This window comes from Columba livia, chromosome 5, assembly GCF_036013475.1.
Source record: "Columba livia isolate bColLiv1 breed racing homer chromosome 5, bColLiv1.pat.W.v2, whole genome shotgun sequence".
NCBI lineage: Eukaryota > Metazoa > Chordata > Aves > Columbiformes > Columbidae > Columba > Columba livia.
Genome location: NC_088606.1, coordinates 46,127,901 through 46,141,500, shown reverse-complemented (window position 1 = coordinate 46,141,500; position 13,600 = coordinate 46,127,901). Strand labels below are relative to the sequence as shown.

The 13,600-nt window shown below is 39.0% G+C and overlaps 1 protein-coding gene across 35 annotated transcripts in view; it reads right to left on the bottom strand.

The window, feature by feature from the left end:
• LRRC4C (leucine rich repeat containing 4C) overlaps positions 1-13,600 on the bottom strand; it is a 611,011-nt gene that overhangs the window by 245,961 nt on the left and 351,450 nt on the right. For 25 of the 35 annotated variants that reach the window (XR_010473034.1, XR_010473033.1, XM_065064799.1 and 22 more), the window contains one exon: positions 3,764-3,855. The exons of the other annotated variants lie outside the window; for them this stretch is intronic. The gene's annotated coding sequence lies outside the window, so the exon portion shown is untranslated. The remainder of the gene's footprint in view (positions 1-3,763; positions 3,856-13,600) is intronic. 35 annotated transcript variants of the gene reach the window in all.

Below are 13,600 nucleotides of genomic sequence, written 5' to 3'. Positions count from 1 at the left end.
TCAGCTCCACTTTATGCAAGCACTAAAATGCTCCCCAGACAATATGAATTTTAGTGCAAGTGGACTCACAAACACATACAGCTTCTTTTGCAAACTTAGAGATGCCTGAACATCTCATGCCCACAGCTTTGTCAGTATCCTGTATCACATCATCCATTATAGATACACAAAGCTACTAAGATGACTGAAGAACAAGGCATCAGGAGCATTGCTTGAGGCTGTGCATTTACTTGCTCAAGTTTGTTGCTTGCTCACTGAACTATTAAACCTCTCATAGTTGACTTGTTTGTGCAACTACCTATGGAAATTAAAATAAAATGTAGGAAAAAAATAGTTGTACTTTGTAGGAGATTAACAGACAAAACACCTACTGTATTGCCTACCAACAGAAAAGTAAACACAGCCATATTCACAAGCAGTCAGCCTGCATCCACCTCAAGGTCTCAGACTCCACATACTTGCTTCAATGAAGAGCTGAGCTAGGACCCTGTAGGACAGTAATTGTCTGCTCTCTAGTTGAGTGAGGAAGCCTGTCTTCACTCACTAGAGGAAATTAAAAACTGAAAATTGTAGAGCATTTTTTGCTTTTGACTTGGGGGGGGTTTTGTTGTTTTGGGGAATTTTTTGTTTCTGTTTTTTTTGTTTGTTTGTTGTTTGGTTGGTTTCTTTTCAGATGCTATTCTCTCAGCAGCTGCTTTGTAACTATTTCTAAAAACTATCTAGAAGAAATAAGCTCTGTCTCTTTATTTCCAGTACTTTTTCTTTTCTTCTTTCACACTGATAATTCCTTTTTCATCCCTTAGTTATTCTCTAGACAGAATCACAGAATCACAGAATCACAGAATCGACTGGGTTGGAAGAGACCTCAGAGATCATCGAGTCCAACCCTTGGTCCAACTCTAGTCCGTTTACTAGATCATGGCACTAAGTGCCATGTCCAATCTCAGTTTAAAAACCTCCAGGGACAGCGAGTCCACTACCTCCCTGGGCAGGCCATTCCAATGCCTGATCACTCTCTCTGTAAAGAATTTCTTTCTAATATCCAGCCTAAATTTCCCCTGGTAGAGTTTAAGCCCATGCCCCCTTGTCCTATTGCTAACTGCCTGGGAGAAGAGACCAATCCCCACCTGGCTATAACTTCCCTTCAGGTAGTTATAGAGAGTGATGAGGTCACCTCTAAGCCTCCTCTTCTCTAGACTAAACAACCCCAGCTCCCTCAGCCTCTCCTCATAGGTCTTATGTTCAAGTCCCTTCACCAGTCGTGTTGCTCTTCTCTGGACCCGCTCCAGCACTTCAATGTCTTTCCTGAACTGAGGGGCCCAGAACTGAACACAATACTCCAGGTGTGGCCTCACCAATGCAGAGTACAGGGGAAGGATCACTTCCCTTGTCCTGCTGACCACGCTATTTTTGATACATGACAGGATACCGTTGGCCTTCTTGGCCACCTGGGCACACTGTTGGCTCATGTTGAGCTTCCTGTCAATTAGTACCCCCAGGTCCCTTTCTGTCTGACTGCTCTCCAGCCACTCTGTGCCCAGCCTGTAGCGCTGCAGGGGGTTGTTGTGACCAAAGTGCAGCACCCGGCATTTGGCCTTATTGAACTTCATCCCATTGGAATCAGCCCATTTTTCCAGTCTATCCAGATCCCTCTGCAGAGCCCTCCTGCCTTCCAGCAGGTTGACACTCCCTCCCAGCTTGGTGTCATCAGCAAATTTGCTGATGATGGTCTCAATCCCCTCATCTAAATCATCAATAAAGATGTTAAACAGGACGGGACCCAACACTGACCCCTGGGGAACACCACTAGTGACTGGCCGCCAGCTGGATGCAGCCCCATTCACCAGCACTCTCTGGGCCCGGCCCTCCAGCCAGTTCTTAACCCAGCGTAGAGTACACTTGTCCAAGCCATGGGCTACCATAGTATCACCATTCTTTCTTTGTTCTCCTGCCCTAATGTCACATATTTTACAGGCTCCAGCTACCTATTCCACCACAACAGCTTTAAAGTTTATCGTTAATTTTCCTTCCCTGAATTCCAATTTACACAATATCATTCTCAATAAAACATCATTATATATTAAGCAAATTCCCCTGATACTCATACACATTTACATTACTTTTTGAAAATTCTGCACATCAACTAAGGTGGCATTTCTTATTATTTTCAGAGCTGAATCTAGTCTATAGATACGTAAATCTACTTTCTAGTTCTGCAGTTCTTGCTTGACTATGACATGATAGTCCCTAAATGACAAATTATTTGTTCTGCGAGGTAAAGTGATCAATATTTTGCCTTAATTGCAATGATTCTGATGAAGTGCTGAGTGTTTGTGGTTGAGGAAAAGCCAGAGTGATGATGAGGCCTCATTTAAAAAAAAAAAAAGGGTACCTGAAAAAAGGCTGCAGTAGTGCCAGCAGCTGAGTTAGATTTAGAACCCCCACCAAAATTACAATGTGTTAAACTATGTATAAACCTAAAATGCAACACAGGTCCTAGTGTGGAAAGACTTGACACCTTCACAGATGACAGATTAAACTCAAAACAAAAAAAGCATTCTTAAACATGAACAATGGGAAGCACATAAACTAGATGATTTCTTCATGATGAGAACCACACATATGTTGTGACAAGAAACACCATTACCTGAGTACTTGACAAGGGCACTAATCACTCTGTACACATCTGCTGTCAGTAAAGGAGGTAGCCCATTCTTCCTGATTATTGCACTTCCTCAAAAATCCAGAGACTGTAGCATCTGCTCCTTTGCTAATTAGATTCAGACCCTGCTAATGTGAGCTGGCATTACCTTTTCCACAACTAATTTCTACGCTAGTGAATGATGAAGTCTAAAGAAAGATATTTCTGAAATTTCTGCCCCTCAGCCCTAGATCCCACCTGGAAAAAGTGCCATCTGAGGTACGTGGATTGCTCTTCTGGTCATTTCAAGTTCTGATAGTATTAACTTTTATATCTAACTTGAAAAAGAAAATTTAGGAAATGCTACAGAAACCACACACCTTAAGTGATCAGAAACACTCTTTTAATGGTGGATATCTTAAGTTATTTCACATTTATAATTGTCAGCACTAACATCATTTTCTGAGGAGAAAATAGAAACAGTTTTCCCTGGCAAAGGTCACTGGTTGGGGTATTTTCCCTTTCCTCTTTATTTTCATTTTAGATGTACAACAGGTGCTTGTAGGAAAACCACTATTCTATTCTAATCATTCTCACTGTGATAAAATGCTAAGAGGCAACTCAGGCAGGAGAATGACAAAATGCATTTGCATAGTTTATGTTGCAGGCTTTACTTAATTTAGGAAGAAAGGCCTGTGAGGCTTACAACATTGTAAAAAAACTGTAAATATAAAGGTCCCTTTGGTATTTCTCAAAGTGCTAAGTAGAAGGTCCTTTGGATTCAGAGTAAAAGCTTGACTAATGAAGTCAGCCTTCACAGCCTTTTGAGTTGATCTTTTGCAGGGAAAGTGTGACATGAGTAAAATATACTACCTTGAAAAGAGTTTTAGCTACTTCATCAGCAGAAACATGCAGCTCTGGACTTCCCAAATTGCATTCAGCTGCAACCACACAAGACTATTTTTTCAAATTCTAAAATAAATATACACACAAAATAACAACTTTTGCCACCAATGCTAGATTACCACCGATGACATCTTCCAGATTTTTACACCTAATGTATAAAAGTATTCCATCCATATATCAGACATGTGAAATAGTTCATTCAGTGCTTCCTCCTACCTTGGTTGATCCAAGTATCTTGCTTCAATATATATTCAAGTAATTTTCTAGAATACGCTTGTGACTTAGTCATCAAGTTCTCTAAATGCTCTCTAGGAAGAAAAAAAAAAAAAAAAAAAATAACATGGATACTATCCAGATCAGACACAGGATTCCTAGATGCTCTAAAAATAACTGCTCGACGAAGAAGAAAAGGGATAAAACAACTCCAGAAAAAAACACTGAGAAAAACCTATGCCAAAAAATACCATTAGAGACGTTTACCTCAGATGTGGAAGGCTGCATTCTGGTGCCTGGGGTGCCACAAGATGCAGCCCAGCTGCTCCCTGCCAGCCCAGCCCTGGCCCCACAGTGCCAACCCTGCAGAAAGTGGGTCAGGCCAGGACAGAGACTCAGTGGGTTAAGATGAGAGACAGATTGCCAGATAAGCCCACGGTGATGAAGCACATCTAGTGAGAGCAGTGAGGGCCAGCCAGGGATGGCCATGCCAGGCCAGGCAGTGTCCCAGCTGGGAGGCAACAGGAACAGGAGCCCTGGTGGGGCCCAACACTAGACCCTGAGCCTGCAGCTGCTCCTGCAGAATGGGGGTTGGCCCAAGCCCAGCCCTCCCGCAGCGCTGCTGGGAGCCTCAGCCCAAGGCCATCAGAGGGAGGGGGACAGCTCTTGGCTGTGCTGGCCCTGGGTGCTGCTGCAAAACCCCCAAGATGGCAGACACACTCAGGGCCCTGGCATTACTTCATCTGGACATCTTGCACCTGTACAAGTATTGTGCCTATTAGACTACTCAGCAACAGAGATTTCCTTTCTCCACAGGCCCAACTTACTCCCTGCATACATATTTTTAAACACCCTGAAGAGAAATAAAATTCAAACTTTCAAACTTTCAAAAAGTGCTTTAAGAAATTAAGCTAATTACCTACTCAGAGCTGAGTGAACACACAGATCAGGTAACAATGCTGCCATCTGCCATGATCGCAGGGAGAAGCTAGTCATCAGAGATAATGGAAAATCTAACGCTGAAGACCAGGATATCTCTAGCCACCAATAAAAGATCTTCAAACACACACATTATCTCTTCATCTAGTAATAACAGCATACATTAATTAATATACAGGTGGGGACGCATAAGGCAACCTTAGGAGTCAACCTGTAATCCATCCTTGGGTCTAATTTACAAATAATGTTTTACTGTTTAAAGAATCTTTACAATCCTTCAGATAGCAAAAGTATTCCCACTGGGGAATTCACCCCTGAAACTAAGTTTGGATTTTAGCACAGTCCTACCAGTTCTCACTTTGAAAGAATAACTGAAGAACTCTTCTGGGAAATTAAGCAACCTAAACTTGGTGGGTTCTCATGCCCCTGAATTTTTACCATCACACAGCCTGTTAGATTTACCTTCTTCCTTTTCAGTTTGCCACTGTCAACATGGATACCAACTAGACAGTAGTGGATTTTGTCAGCATTATAAAATGACTGCAGTTACTGTCTAAATATAATTCTCTTCTCTTGTATATACAAAATCCTGAACCGTCATACTGTGCAGTGTTAAGTAGCTTACCTGGTCCTGTCACAGTGGGAAAAAGAGTTCCAGAAAAAAAAAAAAGACACTACATTCAATTAATTAAGTGAACTAAGCAAGGGATATAGCCAGGGTTAGGTCAGACTGGCAGTGCAAACCATCCACAGTAATGGTTGTGCTGTATCTTTCCAGCAGTTTCAGGTATCGTTCCCTCAGTTTTTAGTCCATAGCTCCGATCAAAGCTCATTACCCTCAGGTCTTGTTTGCATTACACTGTTTGCAATGGCTTACCACACTGAGACTGTTTGCATTGGTCTCAACTCTTGGCCAAGACACAGCTGCCATACATGTCATTTGGCATCTTAGATTTATAGTAATGAAATTTAAAGCAACAAAGAATGTAGGTTTTAAAAAGTGATCACCATTTTATATTTTAATGCAAGCTGTTTTCTTTCAGTTTGTCATATAAACAATTGGTACTCATTTCCACTTTTTATCCCAACACATGAAATGTTAGCTTTCATTAATTTTGTGAAAGCTAGAGTTCATGCTAGCTGTAGTGTTTGTTGCAGTGAACAAGCCCATTAGTACTTCTGGACTTGATCTATAACTCTTTGAAGGCTGCTTCCAGGTCAGGAATCAGACCAATACAGTAACTATGACTCAGAGTCACCTACACACTCAAAACAACCTCCAGACCACCAGAGGATAGGTCCTTATATACATATTTCTTTAAATAGTGGAATTTCAAGTTACTATGGCCAAGTGAGTTTAAATACTGACTGGACTTGCTGCTGTCACAAATATGGAAGAAATTCTTCCAAATCCTCAGTGACATGTAAGACAAAATGCTAAGCTATACAGAATGTAACCTGAACACAAAGACAGATGATGATTTTCAGGTTAACAGGTTGTTGTGGAACTATACTAGGCAGCAGATCACAAAGCAACAAGAAAACCACAAAACTGTTGTTTTTTGTTTTTTTTCAGATTTGGCCTGTCACTGGGCTAGAGACTAAACTTGACTGAATGTTCCTCTGTGTACTCAGTGTACACAGAGTACTTTATATAATATAGCATGCCAGCTTTCCTGAATGATACCTATACTTCTAACTTGCACATTAATGTTTTGGACAAGGTAAGGGCACTAACGCTTAGCACATTTTGGCATTGATATTATTTGGAAAACGCTAGAATGCATAAATATTTCAACTGTGTCCTTTTCTTGTACATACTCCCATAATAATATTACACAAAGGCAGAGACCAAAAATGAAGTGAAACAAGAAGTGACTGCTAGCTCTCTAGCAGTAACACAATTATTTGCTGCATAGATGGAAGAGTTAAGTGCCCTTTGGTGCAGCTCTCAGGTTTGTCTCAATCCTGTGTTAAAATACTTAACCTATCTTTGGAGATAAGTACTTAAGGAGTAAGAATGCTTGTTTACAAGTGGAAACTTCTTTTATAAGCATTTCTGTATGCTTTTCAGCTAAGCAATGAATAAATTCTACTTCACAAAACTTTCTTCTGTCTCAAATTTCAAAAGCCTAGTATACAACTGTTCATTCTGGCAATTCATTTAAAAATAATCTTTATTGTTACCAAAACATTTTGTTAAGGAACCTTTTCTTCAATACATATTTGAAGTAGCTTTTTGTGCTAACTGAAAATCCATTACTGTTTCTTTCATTTGAGTCTTGCAGAGCTTTCATTTTGGATGAAAGAGACAAAGAAAATCTGATGTTGATTTTTTTTTTTCAATCTGTGAAAGACATAAATGCATTCTCTAATCTCCTTTATTTGTCAAAGGAGAAAAAAAAATTGAATGACTCACAACATCCAATGTCATGCCATGATGGTAAGTGGCTCTGTAGATCAGAAACTAGAGTTGCAAGTCCCAAAATGTGCTGCATCATTTTACAACTCATGTTCTAATTATAACATTCTCCTTTGTCTTCTGATGATATCGCCTAAGAGGACATTCCAGCTACTAAAAATAAATGTAATCAACTGAATTGTAATAAACTAAGAAAATTCCACCCTCGACCTTTGGAATTTTATACCCTAGAACCATTCAGTCAACAATTTCAGCTAATATGTTGTGCAATATGCTTTGATCAGCTTATAGTACCTGCTCTCTCAAACATAGCATAGGCATGATACCATCCTGATGAGCAAAGCAATACTTGACTGATGAACAAACAACCCATTTTGTTTCACACGTCCAAGCTGCTTTAAGATGTGTAGTTTCTTTAAATTATTTAAATATTTAACTATCTAATGAAGATCAGTACCTGCACTACTTAGCCTTTGATTTCCAACAGAATGTTTTGCTGATTGTGTCTGGTATTGGGTACATTAGAGGAGCTTCAGAAGCATCTTAGGACAAATTAATTGAAAGAGAAACAGGAGGGACAAGTGTAATCGGTCTCCCTCTAAAAACATTTTAAAAGCCAAAACATACCGAACTGACACATCATGCAGTTTGAAAAACACCATTATTGCCTCCTTTACAATGCTTTCAATTTCAGAAGAAATCATAGCCTAACATTTAGTGATACTGAAAACCACCAAGCCATTCTTCCAAATTTAGTATTGAACATAAAACAAAGTAAAACTACCTTCGTCGTACCAAATTACCAAGGACCACAATCACAATCTCAGTAAGAGTCTTATCTTTTTGTAAAGGTAAGACTTCTCAAAATATTCAGAATATGAAAGCATTACAAATAATTTTGAGATGTACTTGTCTGACCAAGTGGAGATGGCAGCTGTGTGCCAGCCAGAACAACTACAGGACAACTGAGGAATTTTGTGGTTTTCTATCATTTTAGGAAGATATATACCTTTAGCATATATATTACCACTGATACTATACCAGAAATATGTACCACAGATGCATTTTAAATCCAAGTCTGTTTTTCTAAAAAAATTGTGGTTGACAGTCATTGTGATGGTCAACAACTATAACAGAAATAAGCAAGAGCAGTGTCTTTACTCTTTCAGACTATACTATACTGTCTATTAGAAACCCAGTACTGGGAACAAAGAGGTCTCAATTACATTGCAAGTCATGTACTATACTTCCAATAGAAAGAAAGGACAAGATAAGTCCTGTATGCAGAACACCCAAAGGTCTTATCATGAGAATTACTCTGACAAGAGCAGGAAAATCACATCAAGTCCTTTCACCAACCAGTGACTACACTTTCAAGAACTCTTCCCCAAAAATTCATAATGCTTCTACCAGAAAGACAAGTAAGCAAAACGTTAGTATTTCTATAACCCATAAGATTTGTGTTTCCCTTATCCACCTTCCAGATCAGGATTTGGCACTAGCTAACACAGATGTTGAATATATTACAGTAGTGATGATGATGATGATGGTACTCTTTCAATAACTAGGTCCAGGAACTACTTGCTGATGACATTCTCCAATCCTGTATAAGGACTGGCTAACCAACTTAGATACACTTGTGTAAGAACAGCAATTTGTGAAAATGGTATTTAGTCCCTGCAGTTCTTATGTCTGGCTTGACCTATCTTCACAGTAAAGCATTACCTAAGGCAGTCACATTCTAACACAGAGAACAGATTCAACACAGAAAGCAGCCAAAAGCATGACAGTAAGCAATAATATGTCTTTAGTCCATACTTGTCCCTTTCATTAGCACCTGCAATTTGTCTCCTGTTGGTGACTTATGGTCACAAAAAAACTACATGACAATTCTGTTCCACAGAACAAGTCACTATTTTTAACAAATTGATATTTTAAAAGACTACTCCCAAGTCAGCTATCAGTTTTCATTTGCAACACAGTTTCCGAAGTTAGAATGCCTTCTGAGTCCTGTTTTGTTTTCAGTCAAATTCTAAGCTTGCAGATAGAACCACACTTAATTTCTGTGGCTACTTTAAGAACTGAAACTTGAGAGGCTTCTCCTACCCTTTCTTTTCTGCTTATATATTGTGCAAGAGAGAACATCATTTAAATGTGAAAAATTGTCTCATAATATCCTAAGGAGGCCCTAGAAAGATGCCTGGTTTTTAAACCTTTTTTTTCCCCCCTAACTCTTAATTTGACTATCAGGTCCCAAAGCATGATGAGCTAGCTGTCAAAGATAGTAGTTCTCCTATCATTCCTCATCATATGTCTGCATCCAGAATGATCATCAGGGCACAGCAAAGATTAGCTCTTCCCTAAGTGATGAAGACACAGAAGCGAAGCGCGATTAAAGGGTAAGCAGTGCACAGGCCCCTCAGAAAGGAAGCATATCCAGAGATCACAGTCAGGTTCAACCAAAAGTGTGTGTCAACAGACAAGTTCAGAGAAATAATGCAGGATCAAATGAAGACAGGAAACCAATCTGCAGGTCAGGAGCAGTTAAGTGTAATCAGGATGAGATATTGTCCAGAGATCACTGAACAGATTGAGAGAGACAAGGTAGAAAGTCAGTCCATGGGTTAGGCCCAGACCAACAGGATCCATGTCTCAACACAGACATGGACAAGAAAGCTACCTAGCAAACAACACTTGCCCTGCTCAAAGACTGAATGCTCAGGTCTGAGCTTAAATAGAGGCCTTGGGCCTATAGTAGGAGTGTGTATGGAGGCCCCAGGTGAGTCTGGGCAGGGCCATTAAGGTTGTTAGTGTGCAGTCAAGGCCTTGACATGGATGTTCTTTGCCACCTGCTCATGATTTGGAGATAACCTAATGATCTGCAGTAATTACACAGATATTCTGCTAATGCAAGAGATACTCCGGTCTAGGCAACCCTCACTGGGAGAATTTCTCTGGAGTTTTTCAAAACAGCAGTGAAGATATAGATGCTCTTATCTTCACCACGCATAGAACAATGCAATCAAGGCAATATTCAACTAAATAAAAAAGCAAGGTGTTTTAGAAAAGCTTTTTTTCTTTTAAGTTTAAAACATAAAGCACTTAGACTCTGTCGTTCTAGCTGTGTTAGGATAGCACAGAAAACAGGAGTTTAGTAGAATTCAGATATGCATTAGACTTAATGGACTCAATGAGAACATGTGAAATAGAACAATTTCTGAGAGATAGAAATCCTCAAGCTCCAAGGCGTACATCAACCAGGAAATGAAAGAAGCTAAAAAGTTCATTCCATTATGATCTACTTTTCACAATACACATGATCAGAAAAAAGCATTTGATCACAGGTTTGATCCAGTGTGAAATCTTGCTTTTACTTATTTGCTTTTCTCATGGCTTTACTTAAATATAAGCTATCAGGACAAATTCTGACCTAAACATGTATATATAGCGCTTTTGATTTTCAGCTTTAACCAGAAACTAGTTCATCTCATGCACCTACATACTTCGTTGTTTTGCTGGTTTAACTGCAATTAAGTTAATTTTTCTTCATGCAGTTAGAATTTTTCCCCTTTGTAGCTAGCAGTCTTTTGTTTAAATTTACTACAAGAATAATGAGATAATGCTGTTTCTTCCCTGAGACAGAATTAATATTTTCTTCCGGTAGCTTTTTAGTGTTTGGGATTTGGTATGAAAAGAACGTAAGGACTCACTGATATCTTGGTTGTTGTCAGGAAAACTAAGGACTTTTGTGGCTTTCCAGCTACAGGTGCAAAGTGGTAGGAGAGGGCTATATGCAGGACAGCACCTAGACTGACATCCAGACTGATTTATGAAATATTTCCTACTATTAGCATCATGCTCCATATGTAACTGGAGTTGGCTTTTCCAGCTTGTTAGTTCCGTTTAGGTTTTGCAGTTTGTTAGCTTGGTTAGTTCTGTTCAGGAGTTCCATTCCATTGGGAGTTCAGTGTTAGTTCGGCTTATTGCTGTACTGTCATTTTGCAGGTGGCCTTTGGGCCTTTCTGCCTTTTACCGTTTTACTTTCACCATGGGATTGCCTGTTTGGGACCAGGATGCTCTCCTTCCCAGGACTGGCTGTTTGGTGCAGACAGAGTTCATGAGAAATTGCATCAAGTATCACATATATTCTATTTGTATTTATATTAGTAGTAGTAGTAGTAGTAGTAGTAGTAGTAGTATATTATGATTTTGTTTTATTAAACTGTTTTTATCTCAACCAATTAGTTTCTCCCTTCCCTTTTAGTTCTCTCCCCTACTTGGGGGGTGGAGTAGGTGGACTGAGCAAGTGGCTGTCATGGTTTTGATTACTAGCTGGTGTTAAAGTTTGTCCAGAAGAGGAGCTTTGCCTTTTTATTAACCTTTACTTGGCATGTAGGAGGTTTGGGTTGGTGCCTCTTCTTCCTCTTGCCTTTTCAGAGAAACCAAAGACTACTCTTCAGTTTGTAAAAGGAGCAAAATAATTTCAATATAAACTGTTCTCATACTGGAGGGCATTAATTATTCCTCTCCCATACTTACCATCATTATAACTATGGATACTCTCCATATAGTGCATATATATGTGTATATCTATCTATCTAGAGATAGATAGATAGATAGATAGATGATAGATTGATAGATAGATAGATAGATAGATAGATAGATAGATAGATAGATAGATGTATAAGCCCTACAGTCTAGATGTCCGATTTGTTTGCTAGTCCAAGAGTTAGGAATTTCCCTTTGTGGATCTAGTGTTCAGCCTGTGTCTTATTTCCTCATCTGTGCAACAGCATTAATAACACCTTTCTAGTTCACAGTATAATGAATATCTTAAAGATTGTGAGGGACACAGGTATTACAGAAATCAAGGCAGATGATAAATCAATATTAGATTAGGATTCAGCAAACCACATGTAGACTCCCAACGGTCAACTTTCAACAACTATCTTACTCTCCCCTCTCCACCTAGAAAAACAAAAAGCTTTTTGTTTTCAACAAGGGGGTTCAGACTGGGGAATAATGAAATGCTTAATCTTAAGAAGCTATCAGATGCCTGGATTGGGCTGCAAAATGCCATGACAAAGTGGTCTTGATACTGTGTTGACTTCAGCAAAATCTATATGGTTGGACTTTTAATCAGCTCCTTGACTCATTTCACAATCCAGACCCTTGCAGAAATATACCTCATACTTTCCTGGCACACCTCCCATAAACTGTTGTGATAGATAATTCTGAAGAACTGTCATTAGGTTTCATTTATGTTTCCATACTTTGAGTTAACCTTTCTCAGAGATGGCCTCTTAAGAAACAACAATTCTGTGCTTTTGCAACACATTTGCACAAAGCAACCCTTAATGGCCTTCCAGCCTCCACACTAAACTGACAGTCATATTTGCATAAGGAGAGAAGCAGAAGGTGCAGGGAGACAGATGGATGAATGTTTATCAATGTTTATAAGGCTGGGAAAAAAAGTAATTTGAAATTCCTAAACCCCACTTCACAAACAACCTTTTCTTATTTACATTATCATGTAATGCTAGGAGACAGAATGTACTAAATGTATAAGGAGCTACAGGCTTTACGTTAAGTATTTCTTGAAAGATAAGCACAAAGAGACATACAGCTAAGAGTAATCCAGTTCAGCTTCTCCAGACAATGGCAATGGGCAAAAGTAATTTCTGACATGGTAGAAAACCTGTTGTAACCTGTTATAACTAGAAAATGATGCTATTTAATGTTATTTAATCTTGCTGTTAGAAAGAGATCCCAACAAAAACTCAACAAAAAATAGAATTGTAATGCTATTACTGGAATTCAAATTGGAATCATGATTAGATATTGCAAATGTAGCTATGAATAGTGAAGGCTAGGACGTCAATGTAAAGTCTTATTGTCCATCATTTCTGAAATGTAAACCACATGTCATATATTATATTTATGGCAAATGGTAGCTGTTGCTGTCAGATTAAGCACAGCAGAGTGCAACAGCTGTGATGCTCAGTGTACTCCATACATTATCTCAGAACACAGCTGCTTCAAGATCAGGTACAACCAAATATTACATCTACTTCAGTTCTGAAAACTGGAGTATGTTCCCTCATAACATGGCTAGCATGTTTTTGCATATATAGTTCTAGGCATCTGGCTGCATTTTCTCTACCAAACCAGTACACGTGCTGAATGACTATGTTAAATATGTTCATATACAGCAACTACTGTGCTAGTATATGTGCTAGATGCACAGTTTGTTTGTTGTTTTTTTTTCTGATATTACTGCATTATAGTATAGTTTTTGGTCAGCCTTCATTAAATACCCACTTACCATACTTTAGTATGAAATGGACAGCTTTTGCATGATTTGAAGGTGATGGCAGTATAATAAGCATAATAAGTCAGATGAAAGAACAGCCTTGTAATAAGAGTACATTTTTCACTATTTTCCGGCTTCAGTTCCTTTTTAGGTTGGAAGGATAGGA